The 25,080-nt window shown below is 36.3% G+C and overlaps 1 pseudogene; it reads right to left on the bottom strand.

Moving 5' to 3' along the window:
• Positions 1-10,786: 10,786 nt before the first annotated feature.
• The window catches only part of LOC118601736, a 52,871-nt pseudogene continuing 38,577 nt past the window's right edge, over positions 10,787-25,080 (bottom strand).

Raw genomic sequence — 25,080 nt, 5'->3', positions numbered from 1 at the left:
GGTTTTGCAACTGTGGCTGTTAAAAATCAACTGTTGTTTCTCTGTTGTCTCTGCTTTTCTACCATCCCCATTTCTCTACCTTCCGCCCTGGGCACTGCCGCCAGCCAAAGGAAGCTCACAGTTTCTCCAGGCAGGGCTATTCAGGGAAGTCACTGATCCTTCTCTCCTCCCCCTCCTCCTGCAGGGAGCTCCAGCTGTGAGAGACAGCTTCTTTATTTCTCCCAGTCCACTACCTGACACCTGGGGTTTGACCTATGGTAGTTCTTATGAGCAGATCCCACACTCAGATGTGCTGGTGAGCAGCTTGGGTGTTTTTTGTTGAGTTTTAGATGTTTAGTTTATTATTGTTTCAAGGAGAGAGATCTGGGAATGTCTCCCACTCTGCCATGTTTAATCCAATCTCTACCATTGTTTTCTTAATGTTGTCATTTTTCATTTCTTCCCAGTGGATATCCTGTGATGTAATTAAAATGGATTACTTGCTCTTTCTAAAAGTATCCTGAACCTTAAAGCTCTGTATCTTGCTCATGTTGTTCATTCTTTTTTTTTTTTTTTCCAAATTTTACTTTTATTTTTATTTATTTGATTTTTTATTGAGGTAATATTGGCTTGCAACATTGTATAAGTTTCAAGTATACAACATTATAAATCAGCATCTGTATGTACTACCTCATGCTCACCACCAAAAGTCTAGAGTCTGTCTGTCTCCATACAATTGAGCCCTTTACCCTTTTTGACCTCCCTTTACCTCCTCCCCCTCTAGAAACCACCAATTTCTTGTCAGGATCTATACATTTGTTTTGTTTTGTTTTTTAGGGTTTTTTTGGTTTTTGTTTTTATATTCCTCATATGAGTGAAACCATTTGTCTTTCTCTGTCTGACTTATTTAATTTAACATAATAGCCTAAAGGTCCATCCCTGTTGTTGCAAATGGCAGGACTTCACCTTTTATATGATTGAGTAGTATTTCATTATATACATATACACTGCATCTTCTTATCCATTCACCCATCAAAGAACTTTTAGGTTGTTTCCATTTCTTGGCTATTGTAAACAATGCTACAATGAACATGTGATGCATATACTTTTTTGAATTAGTATTTTTGTATTCTCCAGGTAAATACCCATAAGTGAAATAGCTAAATCCTATGATAATTCTACTCTTAATTTTTTAAGGAGCCACCACACTGTTTTCCATAATGCCACTCCTAATTTACATTCTCACCAGCAGTGTACAAAGGTACCTTTTTCTCCACATCCTCTTCTGCAGTTGTTGTTTCTTATCTTTTTGATAATAGCCATTCTAATGGGTGTGAGGTTCTACATCACTGTGGTTTTGATTTACATTTCCTTAACAGTTAGTGATGTCGAGCATCTTTTTTGTGTGTCTGTTGGTTATTTGATGTCTTCTTTGTAAAATGTCTATTCAGATCCTCTGCCCATTTTTTAATCCATTTTGTTGTTGTTGTTGTTGTTGAGATATATTTATATATTTTGAATATTAACCCCTTGTGAGATGGATGATTTGCCAATATCTTTTCCCATTCATCAGGTTGCCTTTTTGTTTTGTTGATAATTTGCTGTGAAGAAACTTTGTAGTTTGTTGTAGTTCCATTTGTTTATTTTTGTTTTTGTTTTCTGCTTGCAGTTGTACTCAAATCCACAAAAACATCATCACTAAAGCCTATGTTAAGGAGCTTACTGCCTTATGTTTTCTTCTATGTATTTCATGGTTTCAAGTCTTATGTTTAAGTCTTTCATCCATTTTGAGCTAGTTTTTGTGTATGGTGTAATATAGTGGTCTAGTTTCATTCTTTTGCAAGTGGCTGTCCAGTTTCCCCAACACCATTTAAGAAACTTTCTATATTCTGAATGTAATGTTTTTCTCTTTCATCCTCATCTGTCAATAGTTTACCCATCCTTCAAGGTCTATGCCAAAATAACAAACTTAATTTTTTCCCCTGAAAGCCTCAGCCATGTGAGCTATCACTTCGTCCTTTGAATCCCTAACAGCATTCGGAACACCTCTTTTTGAATTATAGTCATTTACATTCTTGGATTATGATGTAACTATTAGAATATAACTTATTTGACTTTGAGAACATGTCTTTTTCATAGCTGTATCTCCCGTAGTACCTAGCACTCCCGATAAGGACATAGTAGGTGTTAAATAAATGAGTGTCAAACTGAAGAGGTGGGGTGCTAATGAGGTACAATCATCTTAAAGAACTTTACAAAAAACAGTTATTTACTAAAAAGAAACTAATTATTAGGAAAATCATCAAAGAAGACTTTTTATGGTAACTTTTTGCAATGTATGTTGCCTTGAGGACGTCTAGCAATGGTGAAAGCACACTTTGTAATTGTATTTGAAGTCGACTTTATGGCTTTTATATCTCAGAAGATAGATCTAGGCTTCACTGACTTCTCTAGGGCTCACAAATCTGACCACCCTCCTATTTTCTGTTGATCATAGGACATTTGTATTGAATGATCCAAAGTGGTTTGCTACACAGAAGTCAATGAAAACTGCTTCTGATAACAATGAAAATCCCTTGCTTCAGCATGGAGATGATGAGTTCGTAAAGTGATATTGAACAATTTCAAAAGCCCAGTGGCAATTTCAAGCATTACCACAGTTTTACTAATTTAAACACTCACCCTGAACCCTAAATCTGTGTTCATTTCTCATCCTTCAGCTGAGATAAAAGCTGGAGTGTGACTAAGGAGTTGTCAGACAACTTCAATACTTAATGACTTATATCCATTCCTGAAAGCCAGAAATGGAGATCATTTCTAATCCAGCCCTAAAACATACCTTTTCAGGTTAGTCTCCTGAGCCAAAATTGTTTTATACCTAGTAGCTGACACACTGGGATTTTTGAACAGTCTGAAAGGGACTTAGAAGATTTATAGATAGAAGCTCAGATCAGGATAGAATCTAAATTCTATTTCAGTCCTATAGTTTGATGATTTGCCATTTTCAGCCAGGTCCCACTAGGCTCTACCCTGACTTAAAAAATTGCCATTGGATCAATACTTCACAGTGCAGCTGTTCAGAGGCTGTAGTTTCTACAGTGTAGAAGGAAGGTAGCTCAGAGTGTTTATTAAGCCCCAGGGAAGAGAGAGAGATCTGGAGATGAAAGTATAATTTGTGGAGCCAAGAAGACTTCTGGCCTCAGAAGTGGTAGACAAAACCTGTGTTGCCTTCGTATTAGGTGTTTTCTCTATGAATTATGTAATTATGAGAGAGTGAATAAAATGCCCACCATAATAGGCCTTTTGTATCTCTACAATTCAAGTAAATCAGCTTAAAAAAAAAGTATAATGAAAGAAGCTTTTAACTATATTGGTAATCTTTTATTTCTTATTCTGGAGAATGAGTAAATGTTTTTTTCTGCATTATATTTTATATCTGTGCTACATCTTAAATGTCATATAATATTTTAAAAGGGAAGTAAAAATTTGGTGTATGGCTTTATAGAGTTGGCTAATAAATGGTTGATTAGTCATGTTATGATATTTTTCCTTTATACATAAATTCCACTTATGATCATATGGACTTAGCATGGTATGGATAGAAGAAGTTACACTTGGGTGGTGGAAAGTTATTATACCTGGATTTTATATTAATAAAGGGCCTAAAATTTAGATCTTTAAGAGTATGTACAAATAAGATTATCATGTAGTTATGAAGGAAGAGTGACAAGATTGAAAGAGAGGCTCATCTTTTAGCTTTGTGATGTGCCTCATTACTAGGCCAGAATTTCCTGAAGCACACTACACATTGTTAATGTAAACAGTTATATATATTTATATGCAGACCACTATTATTTAGAATTACGTATTGGTGTTTTTTATAGTAAGAGCCTCTAAACATGGGAGGAGGCTGGGCTTTTTCTGACTGCAGAGAAGCCCTGCTGGTGAGCTGCTCCAGTGCAGAGGAACACAGTGAATTCTGAGTTCTTCAGAGAAAGAGTGTCTAATCTCAAATTCATAGCAAATAGGCCATGGAAGCAGGTTCATAAAGCCTTCCTATCTCTTCTTAAAAACCAGATGCAATGAAATGTGTGACTGGTGAATTGGGACTCTTCAAAGGCTTTAAGCATAATTTATATATTTTAATGATTGTCAAAGCTGACTGCGCCCTTTTGTTCCTAAGTTCTTTGTTTGTATTATTGCATTTAATCTTCTCAAACAGCCCTATGTAATAGGCACTAGGTTAAACCCATTTCACTGATGAGGGCATTGAAGCTTAGAGGCTTAAGAAATTTGTCTAAGGTTCCACCGTTATTAGTTTTTAGAGTTGGTATTTGAACAGAAGACTAACTTGAAAGCCTAAGTGTTTAAACAATAAGGCATACTATAGCCATTTTCAGCAATCAGAAGGCTCTGATTGATTGATTTCTTCACTGTGGTCTAGGGATAGAGGGCTCAAGCCAAGTGCAAGTATACTTGGACTTCTACAGTCTTCTGTATATTTCAACACTACCTGTCTTCATAAGACTTATTCACGTTAAACTAGAAGCTATTGGTGTTTTAATAAGATTACTAAACTGTCAGAAACCTGGCCTTTTAATAAATATTTAGCTAAAAGTAAGAGGGTAGAATGGAACTTCTGACAGTAGTATGATTTGCAAAACTATTTTATATTTCTCTTTTTAAGATTTTTCAGATTATTTTGATTTAGTGATAAATAGTAAGGAAAGAGGAAGGAAAAACATTTTAATCATCTGACAAATATTGTTAAAAGAATGCAGCCCTTTGTGATATGTAATTCTTAGCCAAGTGTCATCTTTTGAAATTCAAATGTCCTTGAGTGAGATGACCAACAAAGCTAATTGATAGGTAGTCAAGTCTAACAGAATGGTTCATATCTGGGTTGTGGATTCATACAGCTCTGGGTACAAATTCAGCTATCTCATAATTGATAATTGGTATAGCAAGAGGTTGGAGAAATTCAAATTGTCCTATAACCTAAAGCACTTGCTCCTAATAGTAACTAAATATGTACTCATCATAATTTTCTTGAATGCGAGTATAAAAAAATAAAATACGAACTTAAAAAAAAAAAAAAGATTGGTTCTGCTTTATGCATTGTGAGCTCCTAGCTGTTAATTATTTCATTGGGATTCAGAATATCTCTCTATTTCTCTTAGTTACTCTTTATTTTCAGTTGACTCTATTATAAGATGGACTTTCCTAATGGGGTGGCAAGATGGTTGCAAATAGGCCCAATTGTATTCAGTTTCAAGTTCACAGCAGGAATGCCTTATTTCTCAGTTTTTCAAAGTAAAGTACTGGGGTTAGCTTTGATTGAACATACTGGCTTGGCTTGTATTATGTCCTCATTTGTCAATCAATAATACTCAGGTAAAGAGGATGCTAGATCTGTGTTAAACTGCCCTACAAATCATGTTATATCAGCATAGGAAAGAGTGATTTCCTAGAGACAATTAGAATACTTTTACTAAAGATGGGGGTTAATGAGCTGTGGACCAACAAAACAAAATTCTACACATGTACCTTTTCTTTAGAAAGAACTACTGGATATTGGGAAAGAATATATATTCTTTCAGAAGGGAGGCTTGCCAGCCACCTGATGGATGGGTCTACTGCTTTCCAGGCTGTTCGAAGTTCTGCTTTAGCTGCAGATTTGAAAAGTCCCCTCTTGCATAACAATTACACTTGGCAAACTCACTTGGGAGCACAAGGGTGAATTTCTTTCATCTTTTCTTAAAGATACAATTGCTTCTGACAGCCAGTGTCATCTGCAGTGACAGATGTCACTTCTGACTCTCATTTACAGCAGACAGCTGAGCCCAAGGAGACTGCTAGTCTTTAATGATGGTTTTAATTCTTACCTATAAAAGCCAAAGAACTGAAACGTTTGGCACCTGGGATTCTCTTAGTAATGTACATAATAGGGCAAGAGCTCCTCATGCAACTTCCCCTTCATTAGCCAATCACATGGTCTTCTGTTTACTTGTTCAAATATTCTGCAACATAAACTCCAAGAGGGGCAAATATGCGGTCTTATCGTTTGCTTTGTCTTCTGTGGTTCTTTGTAGCTAGCATAGTGCTGGGCAGGTAGTAGAAGTTAAATAAATATTTGTTGAATGGTTGAGTAAATGACAACATACATGAATTTTAAATGAAATTTAACATATATGTTTCTATTTTTTGTGTGTATGTGTGTTTGCGTGTATGTAATGTGACTGGGGTCTGTCATTTTTATCTATTGCACATATGGGAAATTGAGGCACAGTGGTTAGGGGGTTCTTATAAAGCCCAACAGGAAATTAATACCATGGCTATAATAAAGATTATTTTCATGATATTTTTTAAGTCTATTATGGAAATTAGTCAGCTGTTTCAAATATATTCCTTTTTTTATGGTGTTTTCCAGTCCATTTATATATTAGTTCATTCAACATATGCTCAGTACAGAACTACTGAATTCCAGACATGTTTACATTCTCGTTTTCATGCTGAACTTCAAGCTAATGGGAATATCTCTCAACCTTCAAAGGAGAAAAAGAGACTTAGCACATAATATGACTTCTCCATAACCAAGAATAGCAAATGGTAGCGCCAAGAATCAAACTGAATTCTTCTGATCCCAGTTTTAATGCTCTTTACCAGCAAGAAATCGTACTTTAAAACTCTATGATCTACTGAGTATGGAGTATTGTCTGAGACCTTTGAGTCTCAGTAAATCTCCTCTATCTAGTGAACTGACATGCTCATTTACTGAGTTTTTGATGACACATAGTTATAAAACAAGAGCAGTCAAAGCATTATTTTCACAATTATGACTGCTGCCAGAACTTAGTCTAGACTTTGCTGTTGATTTCTCATTCATTCTTTTCAGACATAAGTTAATAAAATGGAATATAAGACTAACAGTCACCATAAGTATAATTTTCTTTGGATCTTGAGATCTCTGAATCACAATTTTTGTAATGTATGATTTTCTTGCAGAAAAGCAACTTTTGTCTTTGATCATCTTATCAAAAATAAGACTGGAGGAAAACAAATTTTGAGTACAAGAAGGATCAGATTTCTCTGTCCATATACTTCACTTTGGCTCTTTTTTCCTGGTATATCAACCCTTAAATGTCTGAGCTTTAAATCAAGGTTATTAATAAAAATAATATTTTTGGATTTTGAGCTCCCATTGTTATACTACATAAATTTCCTTAACTGTGTACGGCTTGGAATTTTAAATCATGAATGATAGAAATAACACTGATAGCATCACAGATGAATACCTATAATTCCTTGACTCTATGTAGTATTTTTTTTTCTAACGAGGTCAAACATTCCTTATGACCTATTTTATTTTTCATGTATTTTGTTTATTTTCTACTTTAGTAAATTAAGGTATGGTAAGTTTGAGAAATTTTTTGAAGGCATACATTTTAGACTCAGAGACATGTCTCTAGATTCCTAATCTTTTCCACTCTACCAGGCTGCTGATTTTGATTATACATTTTTGGATATAAGAAACAGAATCTTAATTAAGGCAAGTCAAATAAGGTGAGTAATGAACTATCATGAGACTATTTTAGGGCAGTTGTCTCCAACCTCTTTGGCACCAGGGATCGATGCTCCTATGAGAATCTAATGCCTGACGATCTGAGGTGGAGCTGAGGTAGTGATGCCAGCATTGGGCAGCAAATACAGATGAAGCTTTGCTTGTTTGCCCATCACTCACATCCTGCTGTGCCACCTAACAGGCCATGGCTGGTATCAGTCCATAGTCTTGGTGTTGGGGATCCCTGTTTTAGGGGATAGTAAATGAGACAGAAAACATAATATTTAGTAATATTTAACCTCCCTAGGTTAGATGCTTTGCTCCGCCTCCCGTCCCCAGAACTGTGGTATTATTTTCTTTCAATCACATCATCCCCAGTGTGTAGAAGACTGCCAATGTTACAATCTTAACATATATTTGAATGAATAATACTTTCATTTACTGAGTACTTATGTGCTAATTACTATGCTAAGATCCTTACATTGATTAGTTTATCTTTACAACAATCCAATGAAGCCAGTATTATTACTATCCCATTTACGGGTGAGAAAATGACATATTAGTGAATTAAATAACTAACTCAAGATTGCAAAACTAGTAGGCACAAAAGCTGAAATGGGAATATAGAACTACAGAAAATGAAGTTCCTTAGCTACTATCAGAATCCCAAAACAAGAACCACCGGAGATAAACTAGGTGAGAAATGGAATTCAAATGACACAGTATGATCTTAAAGTTTATTTCTCTCTCTGTCTTTCTCTTTTTCATGGACCACATGATCTTCTATCATTTTTTCCAATTTTATGCTTGTCTCTTATTTTTGACTTGCCTATTCCTTCCCTCTTCTCTGAATGTGTTTTCATATATCTGCTTCCTTACGGATTCTGCTGCTTCATAACTTTGGGTTACCATGATTCTTACATCCTAATTCTACCTCAGAGGACTAACTCTATCTTATACTCCATCTTTAAACAAATCTATTTAATGCTTTAAGCTTTAGTTCCTATAGCTAACGATCATAGTTCAGGCTGCTATAAAAAGAGACCAAAGACTGAGTAGTTTATAAACAAAAATTTATATCACAATTCTGGAGGCTACAAGTCTGAGATCGGAATGCCAACATGGTCAAGTCTTGGTGAGTGTCCTCTTCTGGTTTGCAGACAGCTCATAGCTGACTTCTTGTTGTAGCCTCATGTGATAGAAGGAAAGAAGTAAGCTGTTTTGTAACTCTTATAAGGGTACTAATCGCATTCATGAGAACTCTGTCCTTGTGACCTCATCTAATCCTAATTACTCCCCCCAACCTTTCTAATACCATCGCATCAGGGAAATAAGGCTAAATCTTACAAATTTTGAGGAGACATACTTGGTCCATAACATTAATCATCCAATTTCTTTTTAACTCTTTTCTCATTTTGGAAAAAAAAAAGTGCAGCTCACTGCCAGTGTTAATTTAACATCACATATAGGAATACTATGTTTTCTAGGTTTTAACATTTTTAGTGATCAAGAATTACTATATTTTGTTAATGGAAATACCACTGCTAAAAGCATAATGGTATAAATAGAATGATATCATTCGTTTCCAAAGACTATCGATATACTAGAGCAATGCGAAAATAATAATAAATCAACATATTTTGTGGCAAACTTTGAGGATAAGTTTAGGATTGTAATCTGTAAATTATCTTAGGGTAAGCACTGCAGCTACAAGCACAGCCAGTGAGTATTCTTGGGGCAAATGGGAAATGCGTTAAGTCCTCCAATTCAAATCCATGAGCAAAAATCCAATTCGTACTGCTCATTGGCTGCCTTTATATCCAGGGCCTTACGCAGGCCCACTCCACTGGAGTGTGGGCAGGGTACTTAAGGTACAGCTGGTTCAATGCCTCTTCTAGGGTTTGAGTACTGTTTAAAAATTTACGTGCCTCTAAGACATCAATTATCCTTTTGGGGCTCCTTGTCAGTTGGGACTCTTAGTCGAATGTGATTTTTAAAACTCCAGTATAAAAAATCAGTTGAAGATAAAAGGAAATATTTGTGCATGATTCAGAGTGTTATTAGTGTTATCAAGTGATGGTGTCTTTCTCTCCTTTCCTCTTGGTTCATCTTTCCTGTTAGTGTCACTTGCAAGTAAAATCTTCCCATATATAGCTCATAGAAGTGGAAAGCTTACATTTTTAAATTTCTAAGTTTAGCAAAAAGAGGAACTATGCCTCCATCTTTCAACAAAACATAAGTCCTAGACAAAAAAAAAAAAAGATGAATTGTGTCTTAGTAGCTTAAATTGGGTTATATGCTTATTTCTGATCTAATCACAGTGGTTGGGGCAAGTGTGAATGAAATGGAATGTTCAAATAGGTCAGATTGAGTAACTTGCTAGAGATAATTTAAAACCAATACAACACGAATATTATGGACTCTAAGTAGATCAGGGAAATTGTTCAGGTGAAAATCAGGGGGCTGCCCTAGAAGAGTGAGTGAGTGCTAGGCCCACAGATTTTTCATATATAGCTTAGGACACTGCTGGATTTTGAGCCTAAAACAGAAGTAAAGTTTCATGCTTCCCATTCTAGGTCACCAGTAGCCTCACCACGAGTGAAATCAGGTGATATAGAGGAAATGAAGCTTTTTCTATATGGATTCTGGTCTAAGGCCTGTAGTAAGACTTCCATTTTAGGATTTAGTAGGGGGACAGCTCCTCAGCAGAAATGAACCTGTGAGCTTAGTCACAACCCCACTGCTACAAGAATGTCAAATTTGCTCATCTCTGAAAAGTAGTTGGATGGGTTCTGTTACCTGTTAAAGAAGAAACAAAATGTTTTAGAAGAAAAATTCAAAATGTTATAGAAAGTAAAGCTAGGAGAACAGAAAAGTGAGGTGTGAAGTCAGATCATCTGAAGAATATGGATTTTTTTTAATGTCAATGTTTTAATTAAGAATTAAGAGGGTGAATGTATTCGAGCTATTACAGATGAACAAGATTCACCTGAGTCTATGTTCATTTGGTAATGAATGGGAAAGGCTGAATGACACCTGAAGATCTGTTTCATTCAATAAGCATATATTGATTACTTATTAGGTGCTGGCATACAGAAATGACAAAGACATGATCCCAAATATATGTTGCTTACATTGGTTCACTCCAATGTTTTGTATTACTTGTGGGTTAAACTACAAATGTTTGTGAACTTACAGTACTAATCAAGTGGTTAGCTAGGACTTTACAGTATAGAGTATAGTGGTTCAGTAGACATGTCTTCCTCTAACTTTACTCACGATCTCCATTGGGTATGTTTTTTAGTTTTCAGAGCCTCATCTGACAGTTGCACAAGTTTCTTCTGGCTTCTCTCTTTTACTTGAGGGGTTTTTTTGTTTGTTTGTTTGTTTCTTTTTGCAAGAGCCTTCATTCTCCATATCATGACTGATTGCCAGGGCCCAGCAAGACTGAATTTGGATGACCTCAGTTGCGGCAATGTAAAATATTTTTACTGCACTACAGCATTAATTAAATTTTTGGCTGCTTGTATTAGGGCGGTGACACTGTTCAAAGCTGACATGATGAGCTCTCCCCTCAGGCCCTGGATGTCAGCTAAACTTGACTGAGGTTTTCAGTTGGTGAGAGTAGAATTTAATCTGTTTTAGGTAGGCCGACAGTCCTCTTTGCATGATGGAACTGGACACTGGTTGGCAATTTGACAAGCATGGACTTCTATCCTTAATTCTGATTCTGATATAATTTTAGCATAGATCACATCAGTTGTATGCTTTAGTGGTCCTTTGCCCCTTGCGATGTCTGTCATCTTCAGCATGACCGTAGACATCTTCTTGGCCAGAAAAATAATATCATTGTTTGTATCATCCCATATTTCAATCTCAGCATCCAGCACACTCTTTTCTTTCTTGAAATCAGCAACTCACTCAGCAATCCTTTTCTTTTCTGCCTCAGGCTATTGAGTCATCTTAGCCAGGTCAGTTTTTGTTTCTATGTGAACGCTGGCATGACTATAGACCTCGTGATCCTTATCCACGTCAGAAACATCCTCCACTTCCTCTGGGGTCTGGATCATTATGGCTGAACATCTGATATCATGAATTGTATCATAGATCTTCTTTAAGATGTCCACAAATTGATTATCATTAAACATATCCAGAGGGTTTTTATTTAAGGCTTCCAAGGTGAGATTCATTTGTGTTACAAACTCAGAAATTGCCACATCTCCATGTGTTTACAACCTCAAAGCTCTCTGAGGTTGGTAAGCTCTCTCAAACCCTGTCCTGGTAATGAGTTTTTAAAGTTTTGGTTCCATTTCTAATTAGTTGTGTGACCTCAAGTGAATTACTTAATAACTTGTGTGTTAGTTTCTTCATCTGAAAGATGATGGAATTGGATTAGTTGATCCTTTCTTGTACTGATATTTGGCTTTAAATTGTGCTTTTTTACTAGCTTCTTAAGCAGGAAACATATAATTGATCTTAAAACTTTCTTGTTCACTAATACAGGCATTTAAAACTATATAGTCCACTATAAGCACTACTTTTGCTTCATCCCACAAATTTTGATTCGTAGTCTTTTCATTTTACTTCACTTCAAAATATGGTTTGAATTCCCTTCTAATTTCCTCTTTGATCTTTGGATTATTTATAAGCATCCTGCTTAATCTCTAAATGTGAATGTTTTCTAGACATCTTACTCTTAATAATTTCTAACAATATTGTTGTGGTCAGAGAATTTTCCTTCTGTTTAATATATCGAGATTTGTTTTATGATCCAGCATATGACTAAGTGCTGTGTGCATTTGAAAAAACATGTATATTCTGCAGTTGTTGAGTATAGTGTTTTATAAATGTTTATTAGGTAAAGGTGTTTGATAGACTGGTTCAAATATTCTTTATATATATTCTATTATCATGAAAGAGGAATTGTCTATTTCTTTCTTTAGTTCTGTCAGATTTTGCTTTGTATATTTTAAAGCTTGAAATTGGATGTATAAAACTTTAGGATGTTTATGTCTCTTTGATGAGTTGACCTTTTTTAAATAGATCATTTGCTGCCTTTATGTCTGGTAATATACTTTTTCTTGATCTCTGCTTTACCTGATATTAATGTAGTCCCTATAACTTTCTTACGCTAAGTATTGGTATAATATATCTTTTACCACCCTTGTGTTTTCAATCCATTTATGTTATATTTAAAGTGGTGGTTCTTCTGAACATTATTTTAAAATTCATTCTTACTTTTAATTAAAGAATATGATTTGTTTACATTTTATGCAATTATTGATATAGTAGGGGTTAAGCCTACTATCTTGGTATTTGTTTTCTATTTGACATATGTGTGGGTGTATGTGTTTTTATGTGTATTTCTCTTTTGCATCTTCTTTGGATAAATGGATATGTTTTAGAATTTTATCTCTTTAAAAATTTTTTTACTTTATATCTTTAAGGATTTTTTTCAGTCATATCTCTAGATAATGCAATGTTAATTTTTAACTTAGTGCTATCAACTTTTAAATAATATTGTACTACTTCATAATATAGTACTACCTTACGACAGTATACTTCCATTTCCCATCTCCATCCTTTGTATCTCGCTGTCATATTTTACTTCTACATATCTATAAACCCCACAGAATATAGTCGTTTTCATTCTTTTAAACAATTAAAATTGTTTTAAAAATGTATTATTGTAAATAAATAAATAGATAACAAAAGGTCTTTACATTTACCTACATACTTATCCTTTCTGGTGCCCTTCATTCCTTCCTGAAAATGTAGGCTTTTATATGCTTTTATTTCCTTTCAGCCTGAAGAATTTCTTTTAGCATTCTTATAGTGAAAGTATGACAAAAATAAATTATATCTACTTTTATATGTCTGAAAAATGTCTTTATTTTGCCTTCATTTTGAAAACTATTTTCACTAAACACAGAAGTCTAGCTTGACTATTTGATCTTTCAGTACTCTAAAGAGAATTTTATTGTCTTCTACCTGTATTGTTTCTGAGAAGTCACCTGTAATTCTTATCGTTGCTCCCCAATATGTAATATTTCTTTTTCTCTCTCTGCTTTCATTTAAAAATTTTCTTTATCTTTGTTTTTTAGCAGGGTACCTAAAATGGTTTTCTTTTGATTTATCCTCCTGACTAGGTCTATGGGTTAACATTGTTCATCAATCTTCATATATTTCTTCTGTCATATTCTCTCTCTTTCTTTTCTGGGATGCCAATTATATATATGGTGAACGACCTTTAATAGTGATTCACAGGTTACTGATGCTTTGTTATGTGTTTTGCATTATTTTTCTCTTAGAATTTTATTTTGGATAATTTCTTTTGGCCAATCTTGAAGCTCATTGATCCTTTTATCAATCATGTTCAGTCTATTGTTAAGGCCACCAAATAAATCTTTCATTGATGACTTTTGTTTTATTTTTAGCATTTCAACTTAGCTCTTTTTTATAGTTTCTGATGAAATTCTTCATATGTTTACACACATCATTCACCAGTTCTTCTAGATGTCTAACCAATTTTTATCATTTAAAAAAAAATTCCTTATCTTATTCTACTTACCTTTGAGTCATCTCTGGGTCTTTCTATATTGATTATTTCTTATTTGACAGCAGATCACATGTTCTTGCTTCTTTGGAAGTCTCAAATTCTTTATTGTGTCCACATAGTATGTGTAAAAGACCATGAGAGAGTTAAGCAAATATTATTTTCTTCTAGAAAAATGATAATAATGAGTCAATCTAATCTATATTTATCTTTGATGCAGCTTTTGCTAGATTCAGATTACCTGAAAGATTTTCCCATCAGAAGGACTTGATTTCAGTAATACTTCTGGGATTTCTCTCTTTTTTTGAATCTTTGGAAAATTCTCTTTGCTTTCCAGTAGTGAATTCCTTTGGGAATTTCTCTCTCAGCCTTCCTGCCTCACCCTCAGTCTTTGGAGGACCACTGAAGTGCAATTTGTTGAAAATCTTGGATCCTTTGAAAGAATTTCTCTCAGTTCTCTTGAACAACTCTTAGTCTTCAGCATAACACCCTCAGGCACTCGGTGAAAGCCTGCTGGAAAGGGTTGATGAATGGGTGCAGAATTTTCTTGTGATTGAGTCTTCTTAGGATTCCAACCTCTCATGCCAGCTCACATGCAGCCATTAAGTTTGTTAAAAGTTTGTCTGGTTTATCCTAATCCATATTTTGCAGATCATGCTTCTTCCCACTGTTCTATCAGAGGTGAAATAACTGTTATCTTCTCTCTTAGAAAGGTCTTATTACTTTCTGAAATTTAGTTCACTAAGTTTTCTTGCATCCTCAGCTCCCTGTAGCTTATCCAAGAAGTCCCTTTAGGGTCATTTTGAATGATAGCTTTTAAATTCTGAAGACACTGGAAACCTGAATAAGCTGTTGGAGATAAGACAGGCATCATACATTTGTATAATGAGAACCTGTCTCATAATTCCCCTTTTTGGCTCCATTTATGATAGCTGACTAATAGAGTCAATTAACAGCAGCCAATGGCAAGATATATGTAATGTAAGGTGGCATGCCAGTAATCACTTAAGGTGATCCCAACACTGCAGGACTCAACACTGCTGAAGCACATTATGTGTTTTTGCTGATTTATTTTTGTCGTTATTGTTTTCTGTGATAAGTATTATTTTACTTGAGTAGAAAAAAAAAAGTCTTCCTGTTATGAGAGATGTTGAAGTAGTTAGTTTTACTTTCAGCAAATGCATAGGAGGAAAATCTAAGCTATCTTCTATGGAGAGGATGTAATTGACTAAAATATTAAGTAGTTAGGTCATAAATGGGGACAGTGTCCCTGCTGAGTTTCTTCTCTAAGGGTCTAGTTATTTCGGATCTGCTGCAGCACTGATTTATAGGGAAGAGAAAGAGAAAATACTTTCTATTCCAAAGTAGTAAAGGACAGGGCCTTCACTGAAATCTCAGCCTTTTAGTGAGGCACTGCCTCTTACTTACTCACAATCCCATGCCCCTCAGTATTCTAGGTACAACTGAAGTCCCTGACACTCCTGTCCTATTAATTGTCTCCCAGTACACCCAGGACATAAAGAGATTTTACTTACTTATAAAAAAATCTAAGCTTTCTAGCACATTTGCACATCTCTCAATATTAGCCTTTTATAGTATGAACACTAAAGGCCCCAGGAAGTCTATTAAAATCATCTACAAGGACAAATAAATGACATTAAGTTCAAGGAGTTTGCCGTGGAATTGATTGTTTCCTCAGCTGATACCAGTGGAAATCTACTGAGCCTCTACTGCGTTAATGAAAAACAGATCATGTTTGACAAATGTGGATGGATATTTTTATATGCTTCCTCTATTGCCTGATAAGTCGGAGTGAGGAGGTAGAATTTATCTGAATATTTGTAAAGTGCATGACATTGAATCCATAGATGTAATGATTTATGAAATTAGCAATGCTTTCTTTCTTGGAAGAGTGGAAGTCATCTAGCACAGTGCTTAAGAATATAAGCTTTGGAGTAAGATTTATGTGGGTTTGAGTCTTGGCTGTACGATTTATCTGGGTAAATTTCTATGCCTCAATTTCCTCTGGATAAAAGAGCCATCTATTATCTACTTCTTGTTATTCTTTTAAACACAGTAGTATTTATATAGAATTTTGCACAGTGCTTGGTACACAGTTGGTGCTAACTAAGTGGTAATAACTATAATATATGGAAATTAGATCCACGATAGAAGGCTTTAATAAAACCTAGGAATAAGTATGATAATAATTCTTAACGACTTTCTTCAGTTGTACTTGTATACTCATTTTATTTGAGCCTGGTGGTCTGACTGAATATTTTTCCTGCCAGTACAATTGAGTAGCAGAGAATCAGTTGTTCAAAATCTTTTTGTTCTACTTTGTAATGCACGATAAGATTTAGTAGGAGTGTATTGTTTGATATTTTATTTAGTATTTTCACAGTTAGACATCAAATAAAGTTTGCTTCCTAGTGGGAAATGAGAAAAAGAGAAGTTTAGCTCCAAAATTCTTTGGGCATTGGGGTGGAACGATCTGGAATTCAAAATGTTGTTACTGTGAATAACTTAGAGCTGATGTCTGAAATTGCAGGAAATGGGAGACTAAGGCAGTTGCCTGTTATTTCTTGGGCTAGCCACATCAAGATCTTAGCTATACTCAGGTAAGTGTGTTGCCAGGGCTTGTTAGTAACAATTCCTACATAATGATGTCAAATAGAGCATAAAAGTACAGTTATTAATCTTGTATCTGATTATTTTGCTAATTCCTCACTCCTTCTTATTACCGAAGGAGGATGCAAAGGACAAAAGAGTATAGCGGTTAAGATATACCAAGAGGTTGGAATCAGGCTGGGTTCGAATTTTGCTTCGCCTCTTTGTAAATGTTAAGTCTCAGATCCCCCCCCCCCCCGAAAAACCAAGGTAACAGTGTTTATATCACTGTGTTCTTGTGAGTTGAAAAGAAATATGTATAATATGGTGTTCAACAAATGTTAACTCTTCCTAATAATCCAGAAAAGACAGCTTAAGCTTATATAGTCTCCCTCTTGAGTCCAAAGATACAGGAAGGCTCGAATGTGGGATGGGGTGATTATGGACTATAAACTACATTTTCAAAGGAAGCTCCATCTATTTTACTACTTTTGAACATATAGTCATAGTGACTATCACTTGGGATCTGCCAAGGAGAAATAAAATGGACCAATTTGAAGGCAAGTGATCAGGTGGCATTTCCTACTATCTTTCTTTCCTTAATTCAGGTTGAGTACACAGCTGTGTGTAAGAGCTTCAAAAGTGCAATATATCATCAGTGTCAATGCCATATCACTGACAGTTTCCCTGACTAAGCCAAGCATTGATCAGTGAAGGTTCAGAGCTTTGAGATGGGTGTTGTGTTCTAGGGTAAGAGAAGCATTGGCTATAGAGGCATTGAGCTAGCAGCAATGTGCTCATCCTTCCATCAGGAGTAACAGAAGTGTTTGTAGGGACCAAGGTGTTGCTGGCACCAAATATTCACACTCTAGGTATTTGCCTCTGTGAACCCTTTTATTGTTCCCCACTATTTCTATATAGTAAAATTACTGATTTCCATAGAGAAAGTTTAGGAATACTGGCTCTGCTGTGCTAACTACATAAAGTTAGGTGTCCAAAACAACAATGAGGAGTCTTGACCCTCTTCTGGGTCTAACACAAAGCTTAAAATACTAATAATTTTTAAAATTTGTTCACTCACTCACACTCCCTCATTTGACCCTTTATAGAGACATCCAATCCAATTTCTCATATTCTTTGTATGAATAAGAATATCGAGGCCTGGAGAGAGGAAGGAGTTTGCTCAGGATTACTTTCCTACTCAATAGCTGAACAAGATTAAAGTTCTTTGATTGTAAGCAATAGCTACTCGATGCAGTAACTTAAACAACAGATGGATAAGTTGACAGACAGACAAGTAATAAGGATACTGGACAACTCATGAATTGAAGTAAGAGCTGAAGACCTAGGCATTCGGAGAGATGTTAGCAAGTATCTCAATGGTCTGGATAGCAGGAACTCATTAGTGTCTCCCCAGGACTCTGCCATCAGATCTGGCAGCCTCAGCCACTTCCTCTATGTTGTTGTCCAATATTCAAATTCCTGGAGGGAGAGACTTGATTCGTTATCAAGCCAATTATTAGGTCTTCCTCCTAAGCTGTGGTCAGGGACTCTGGACCCATGATTGACATCCTGCTAGTATTACATGGGGTCAGAGTCAGAGGCAAATTCCCAAAGAATACTGAGAAAACAGAAATAGAAAAATAATATATATAAAACAAGTTTATACTGTATGTTTAAAACAAGACAAATCCTTTTCCGGGAGCAAAACTTAAGTTCAAAACATATAATTCTTAACTTTCTAGAAAGTTGAGAAATAGTCACTCTCTTGATATATATATATATATATATATATATATATATATATATATATATATAGTTTCTTTAGTGTAACTTTATTCTGATGGATGACAGTCAAGGCCCTCGGGGCTACCTCATCTTTTTTCCTGGAACATAGCTCTGTCTATGTTGGGAGTAAGGAAACTTGGAGAATGACTTAGACATGACAAAGAAGGTTCTAGCTTTCAATGAGTATTTCAATCACTTGGAAAAATCCTATTTTCAGGATTTTGAAATTTTATTAATCATGGACAGAGCAAGGGTCAGCCTGAAATAGAACTATGAGTCAGGGAGAAAGCACTGGATAAGGAAGACTGGGTGTGGGTTCTGACTCTGATATTTTCTGGTTTGGACAAGGCTGCTTTAACCTTCTTTAACTTCAGGTTTTATTTGTTTGTTTGTTTGTTCGTTTTGTGTTTTATTAAGTAGTAGAACAAATTAATGTGAAAATGAAGAAATGTTCTAAAACTTAATAAAACTAGACACTCCATGGATGAGTGTTACTTTGATTTTTTTAAAACACAATTTCAGTAAGTATAAAAATAGACAAGATAGATGATGATCAAATATATTTTAAAAATTATTTCAATTGGATCTTTGTTCTATCTGTAAGACAAATAAAAATCATCCCTCTGATGAAGGTGTGATTGCTTTGAATGCCTGAGCAGGTTTAGGTGCCCTTCTCCTCGCTACTCCTTCTCTGAGCCATAAATCATTTAGACAAACTGGTGGACACAGAGGGTTAGCAGGCCACCCAACCTCTGACCGTCAGTTTTATTACTTTCTCAAGAGCAGAAATTTGGAGTAATATTGGCATTCAATCACAACTCTCCAATTTTATTTGAGACACTTGGGCAAGTTCTCCTCTTAATGAAAACATAAAATAGCAAGTAAGCTTAACTTCTGAACAAAAAGAACATTGTTAGAGGGATCTTGCATATTATAACACACTTTATTTCCTTTTTTATGTCTAATTTAACTTCTTCGGTGGGGCCCATAGAGTTTAATAGTTGTATTTTCTTAATTTTATTCTTATTTTAAAGAGAAATTTAACTACATCAGATGTCAGCAGCTCTATGAACAATCTCCTTGAGTAATCCAGGCACTCTGCTGGCTCTAAGTATAGAGTCAGAATCTTTGTTCGGAAGGAGCCCCACAGATGGTGGGTAAGGAGAGGAGCTGCTTTCCATTATCCACTCAATGCATAACTATAGGTGTAATCAATACCTACCCATGAGGTTGACTAAAAACCAACTTCTACATAAGAAAGTTTAGCTAGGAGTCTAAGCCTTCTGTTTTGTCAGCTGTCAATCAGATTAGGGAGGAGGGGAAGCAGATATAGGAGATGGATTCATTGTGAATATTTGTTACATCATTAAATAATCTGCAACCTTAAGAAAAGGGTTTTTCTCTCCCTGGTACTAGAAAAATAAATTTACCAAAAGATAACCTAATGATAAGACTTATCTGCCACATTGATAAGATTAGATTTCAGGGGGTAAATGTCTCTCATTATTATAACAGGGAGTTGTAGGCTATTTCTCTTTGAACCACAGATAAACTTATCTCTATCTTCATTCTTCCAGGCAGTTATGTTGAACATGTAAATATTCCCCCTGCTGTGATTATTAGTGCTGCCGGCCAGAGATGCTTTATTTTCAAGATGTTGATGCAAGAAGATAGGAGCATCAGGAGCACTGCACCAGGTAAGACTGTCCCCACTACTAGGCACTGGTTCAGATGGTGGTGGTAGTGGGCCTTTTATTGGGACAAGGTTAAATCTGTGCTTTGTCTTAGTCAACGTTTGTTTTCTGTTACTATTAACATATGCTCCCTCAAATTAGGAGCATATGAAAGGGGTTATAGTATGAGAATGCAAGACCATTTTATGGAATACAGGGGCATTAATTATAGTCTGACCTCTAAAGAGACTTAGCTGAGAAATTGAACATCTATTCTTTGTCTCTCTGAGGCCATATGGTCTCTCATTTCCCCTTATTTCTGAACCTCAGCTTCATTTTTCTTTTTTCCAACACTGCTGCTGAATCTCCATCTCTGTACATACAGCAGAAGGCTGTCCCCTCCTTCCTCATTCACTTGCCCTTGACATTCACAAGTCAAGCATCAAGTGGAGCCTTAAATTCTCATATTTCTGACTCCAAATTCCCAGGAAAGAGTCTCTGCTTAGTTGAGTTTGGCACATTTTGTCCACCCGGTATCCAACTGGGAGTTTCATAGAAATCCTGACATCCATATATGGACCCTAAGGACACTTGGGCCTCCTGTTAAGAACCCTTTACTAAGCATTGTGGTGAGCCTTTCACATGCACTGTCTTTATTTGAAATTCATAGAACCCTAAGAGATAGATATTATCATCTCATTTTATACATAACAAAGTAGAGTCTCTAAGATATTATGTAATTTGCCCAGGGTCATCCTCTGGTAAATGGCAGAAATGGAATTTAAACCAGCTTTCTTCAATTTCAAAATCCGTGCTCTTTACCACTGCTCTCTCTCACTTTAAAATAGAGCTTATCAAATTTCATTCAACATCAGAATCACCTACTGGTCTCATTAAATCCCTGATTTTGAGACCCTATGCTCAGAGATTCTGATTCTTTAGGTCTAGGATGGGGCTCAAGAATATGCATTTCTAAAAAGCTCTACTGTGAAGCTGCTGCTGCCAGTGGAGGACTACACTTTGCTTAGCACTGCTGCTCTAAAGGATCAAGAAGTTAACCCTCTCGTGAATGAACAAATCCCTCTGAATTGTAAGTATACCCCAGAAACAACTAGAATTTAAAAAGTTCTTGTGGGTTCAGTTACTTGCTTTGTCTAATCCTAATGTTTTACACGTTTTGCTCTTAATACATCTTTCTAGGAAAGAAAACCCTTTCTGACATAGGATACTTAAATTCTGAGGGACTCTCAGGAGTCCTGGAGACATATGCAATACATAATCTTTGGAGGTTGTCATGGAACTCGCCTACTATACTTTTTCTTCTTAACCCTTTACTCAAATTTTAAAAAATAAATAAAAAAATAAAATAAAACACATGCTCATCAGAGAAATAATTCTGAATTACACTGCTTTACTGGGAGATGGCAGAGGTCAGTTTCCATGAACTTCACTCTTCTTACCCCACATACTTTTAGAAAGTAGTTTGTATTCAGCAATGAGAATAACTTAAATCTACTATGGAAAACATTATGGATGAATCTTACACATAAATATATACGTAAAGCTATAAAATAGGCCAAAGTCATCTTTGAGGATAGAAATAAAGATAGTGGTTACTCCTTGGGGCAGGGCAGCAAACATAGGGCATGGGATGAGGGTAGAGAGAGTGCGGGGATGAGAATGACCTGTTTCTTGGTCTGGATGCCGATCACATGAGGATGTTCAGTTTGTAAAAATCCATCAGCTTGTACAGTTATGAACTGAGCTCTTTTCCATGTCTATGTTATATTCCAATATAAGTGTTTAGAGGAGACAAAAAAACTTCATTTGCAGAAAAGCCGAATATAAAACTATATTTAGAACATTATCACAAATGTGCTAAACTTTCACATTTCATAAAGAATAACACTTCTAAATATTGACCATGGCTGCCTCTGGGTGGTAAAAACGTAGTTGGATTTATTTGTTATACTTTTCTGCTTTGTTTAAATTTTCTGCAGTATGCATGTGTTACATTTATAAAGATATTTTAACTAAGTTTTTTGAAGGTTTTATTTATTTATTTAGACCCAAATAAGAATGTAGGTGCCTGTAAGCTTCTATTTTCTCCTTTCTAGTATCCTCAAACCCAGAATGATTCCGCGGCTGGCTCGATGCCTGGGGAAAACAAATTGGGGATGGTCTCAGAATCCTCCTTTGCTCTTATCAACCTTCCCGTGTGTGGCTTGTTTATCTCTGTGACTTGTTGCAGACACCTTCCCAGTAAAAACCACAAAATATAAATTGTGCAATTGCAGTGATTTTGTTTATAAATTAAAAGGTCTGTTATTTACATTGAAAACTGGAGTCACACAGCATGAGTAGTAAATTCATGCTAATAATTTAAAATTTGTATATTTCTTTACTTAGAATGATACCAAATAGCAAATGAAAAGCACCATGAGAAGCCCAGAGAGAGAGAGAGACAGACCAGTACGTTTTTCCTACTCTTTGAACAAAGAGCTCTGAATTTTTATTTTGCACTAGCTCTACCCCAGCTCATGTTTGTTGAATGAAAGACCAAATAAATAAATATTTTTAATAGAAAGTGGAACATACTCAGTATCTTCTATTTCCTGACAACACGAGATTTAATCAGGATTGCCAGCATATTGTTAAGTATGAGAATATCTGAATAATACAATTACTCTTGAATCACATATGCCTATTGTTGGTTTTATTTGCCATATGTCTGCAAAGTCATCACAGTTTTCTCAGCATCGACATTTGAGTTTGCTACTTATGGGGCTACTCAGGTGGTGCTCTGTCATGGTCTGATGCCAGATTCTGGGTGTGTTGGTTCTGGAGCCTCTTGGGAGGGGTTCCCATGTAGGCCAAGGTCAGTTGCTGCCTTTGATTGTTCAGAGTTACCTGATAGGAGCTACAAAGTGATCCATAAATCATTGCTGCCTATGATGGATCTGGAGGCAAGTGGAAGAAACTACACTGTGAGACAAGGTCGGTTATTCCCAGTACCAGACCTGTGGCAGCTCAACAAAAGAATCATTGTACCTCAAGGCCTGAGGCTATCTGCCAGTTGCACATAAGTCTTCACAGCTGAAAGAGCCTTTGGTTGGTATGGGAGTTAGGTGGGGCAAGAACTGAGGGAGTCACTGGGGTAAAACGTGCAGATTTCACCTGACCATTGCAGAATCAGGTTTTGTTCCAGTGCTGAATCTGTGGCTTCCTGTAAAAGTCTCAGATTACAGCAAGGCCAGCTGGTGTTCACCTCAGGCCCACAGACACCAGAGATCTGTCCATGAAATATTATAACTTGGGGTGTCTCTTAGGGTCTGACGCTGAAAGTCTCTCCCAGTATACATGGGCTGCGCATGGGGCTTTTGTTTGCTGTAGAATTTGTGGCCCAAGGAAAGCACAAGGTGGGGCTGGCTGCCCAGCAACGGGTCTGCCACAGGCAATTTGTGGGTTGGGTAGTGTGGTGTCTCAGGAGACGGGGGTGGAGCGAGACAATTCTGTCAGGCCAATGCAGATTCAGGCAATGAGACCATGCAGGGGTAGGTCTCAAAACAAGCAAGATGACACCTGTCTGTGTACTGCCCTGGAGGGGGCCCAACAGAGGAGCAATGGCAGCTGTCCCTCCAGTCCTCACTTTGGCGCCACATGACTCGGTCTTTTCCTGTATGTCTCATGTACCTCTGAAGCTGCTGACCCTTCGGCTGGAGCCCAGGGTGAGTGTCTATGAGCAAGTGAGTCTGCGCACAAGTTCTTTAAGGGGGACATCTGGGTTTTCAGGTTCTGTCTGTCTCATCCAGACGGCTGGAATCCTTACTGATTTTTATAGTCATATTTTGTGGGAGCTCCTCTTCACAGAACTAGAACCTTGGGCTGGGGAGCCTGTGTGGGGTTGGGCCCCTCATTTGCCCAGGAGGACTTCTATAGCCGTGCTCTTCCTCCCAGTGCTCAACCACCAGGTGTGGGTGTGGGACTAGTACACTTTGTGTCACTGCCTCTCCTTCCAGCCTTGATATGGCTTTTTCTTTATATCTTCGGATATATGTATTATGATCAGCTAGAGTTCAGGTGGTTCTCCATGTTGTCTGTTTTATAGTTTGGTTGTAATTTTATGTGGTCATAGACGGTGGTGAACCCTGCTTTTACCTAGCCTGCCATCTTGACCAGAACCAACCAGCCAGTGAAGCTTGTATTTTAAAACAAATGGATTTTAATAAAGTAGAAGTAAATGAGAGGATCCGGTGCCAATAAATGCAGAAATAGAAACCCCAGGTCTATAAGTATCTATGTGATACAAATGTCAAAACAAAAAGTGGCCATGAAAACTTGAGACCTTGACATTGACTTTACCCCTTATATGATATTTCCCAAGGGGTACTTTCAACTTCCAATGATATTTGTAAAGCAAGATTCATGAGGGAGAGGCACTTAGCAAAGTAAGGAAACGATCACTTCATGAGGTTTGCAAAGCAAGATACAAGTGTTCAAGGACCAAGTGATAAATAGAGCGATAAATGAGATTTTAGACCAAAGCTCGAAGATGCTAAAAACTCCAGGAAACCTATCTCATGTTCTCTAGTGCTTTTAATATTTGTGACAGTGATAAAAGTGAATAAAAATAGAGATGTGTCTGTAACCAGAATTTTAAAAGCATTCTTTCATCATTTCCCCTTGAAGCTTTAGAATTTTTTCAAAAAGGTTATATGTTTTATGTTAAGCATCTCAATATTTTTGAGTAAAGGAACAATAAAAGTTGCCTAAGAGTCAAAGAGAAAAAGAAATGGTGATGAGATCTTTCATTCTTGTCTCTAAATATTTCCCAGAGTTTTACCACTCATGGCAATATCAAACACCCAAAGAAGGAAGAGGAGCCATTGGGAAAGAGATACCAATGCCAAGTT

This window comes from Rousettus aegyptiacus, unplaced genomic scaffold (genome assembly GCF_014176215.1).
Source record: "Rousettus aegyptiacus isolate mRouAeg1 unplaced genomic scaffold, mRouAeg1.p scaffold_m13_p_4, whole genome shotgun sequence".
In the NCBI taxonomy this organism is placed as follows: domain Eukaryota; kingdom Metazoa; phylum Chordata; class Mammalia; order Chiroptera; family Pteropodidae; genus Rousettus; species Rousettus aegyptiacus.
This window is presented reverse-complemented; position numbering and strand designations above follow the sequence as displayed.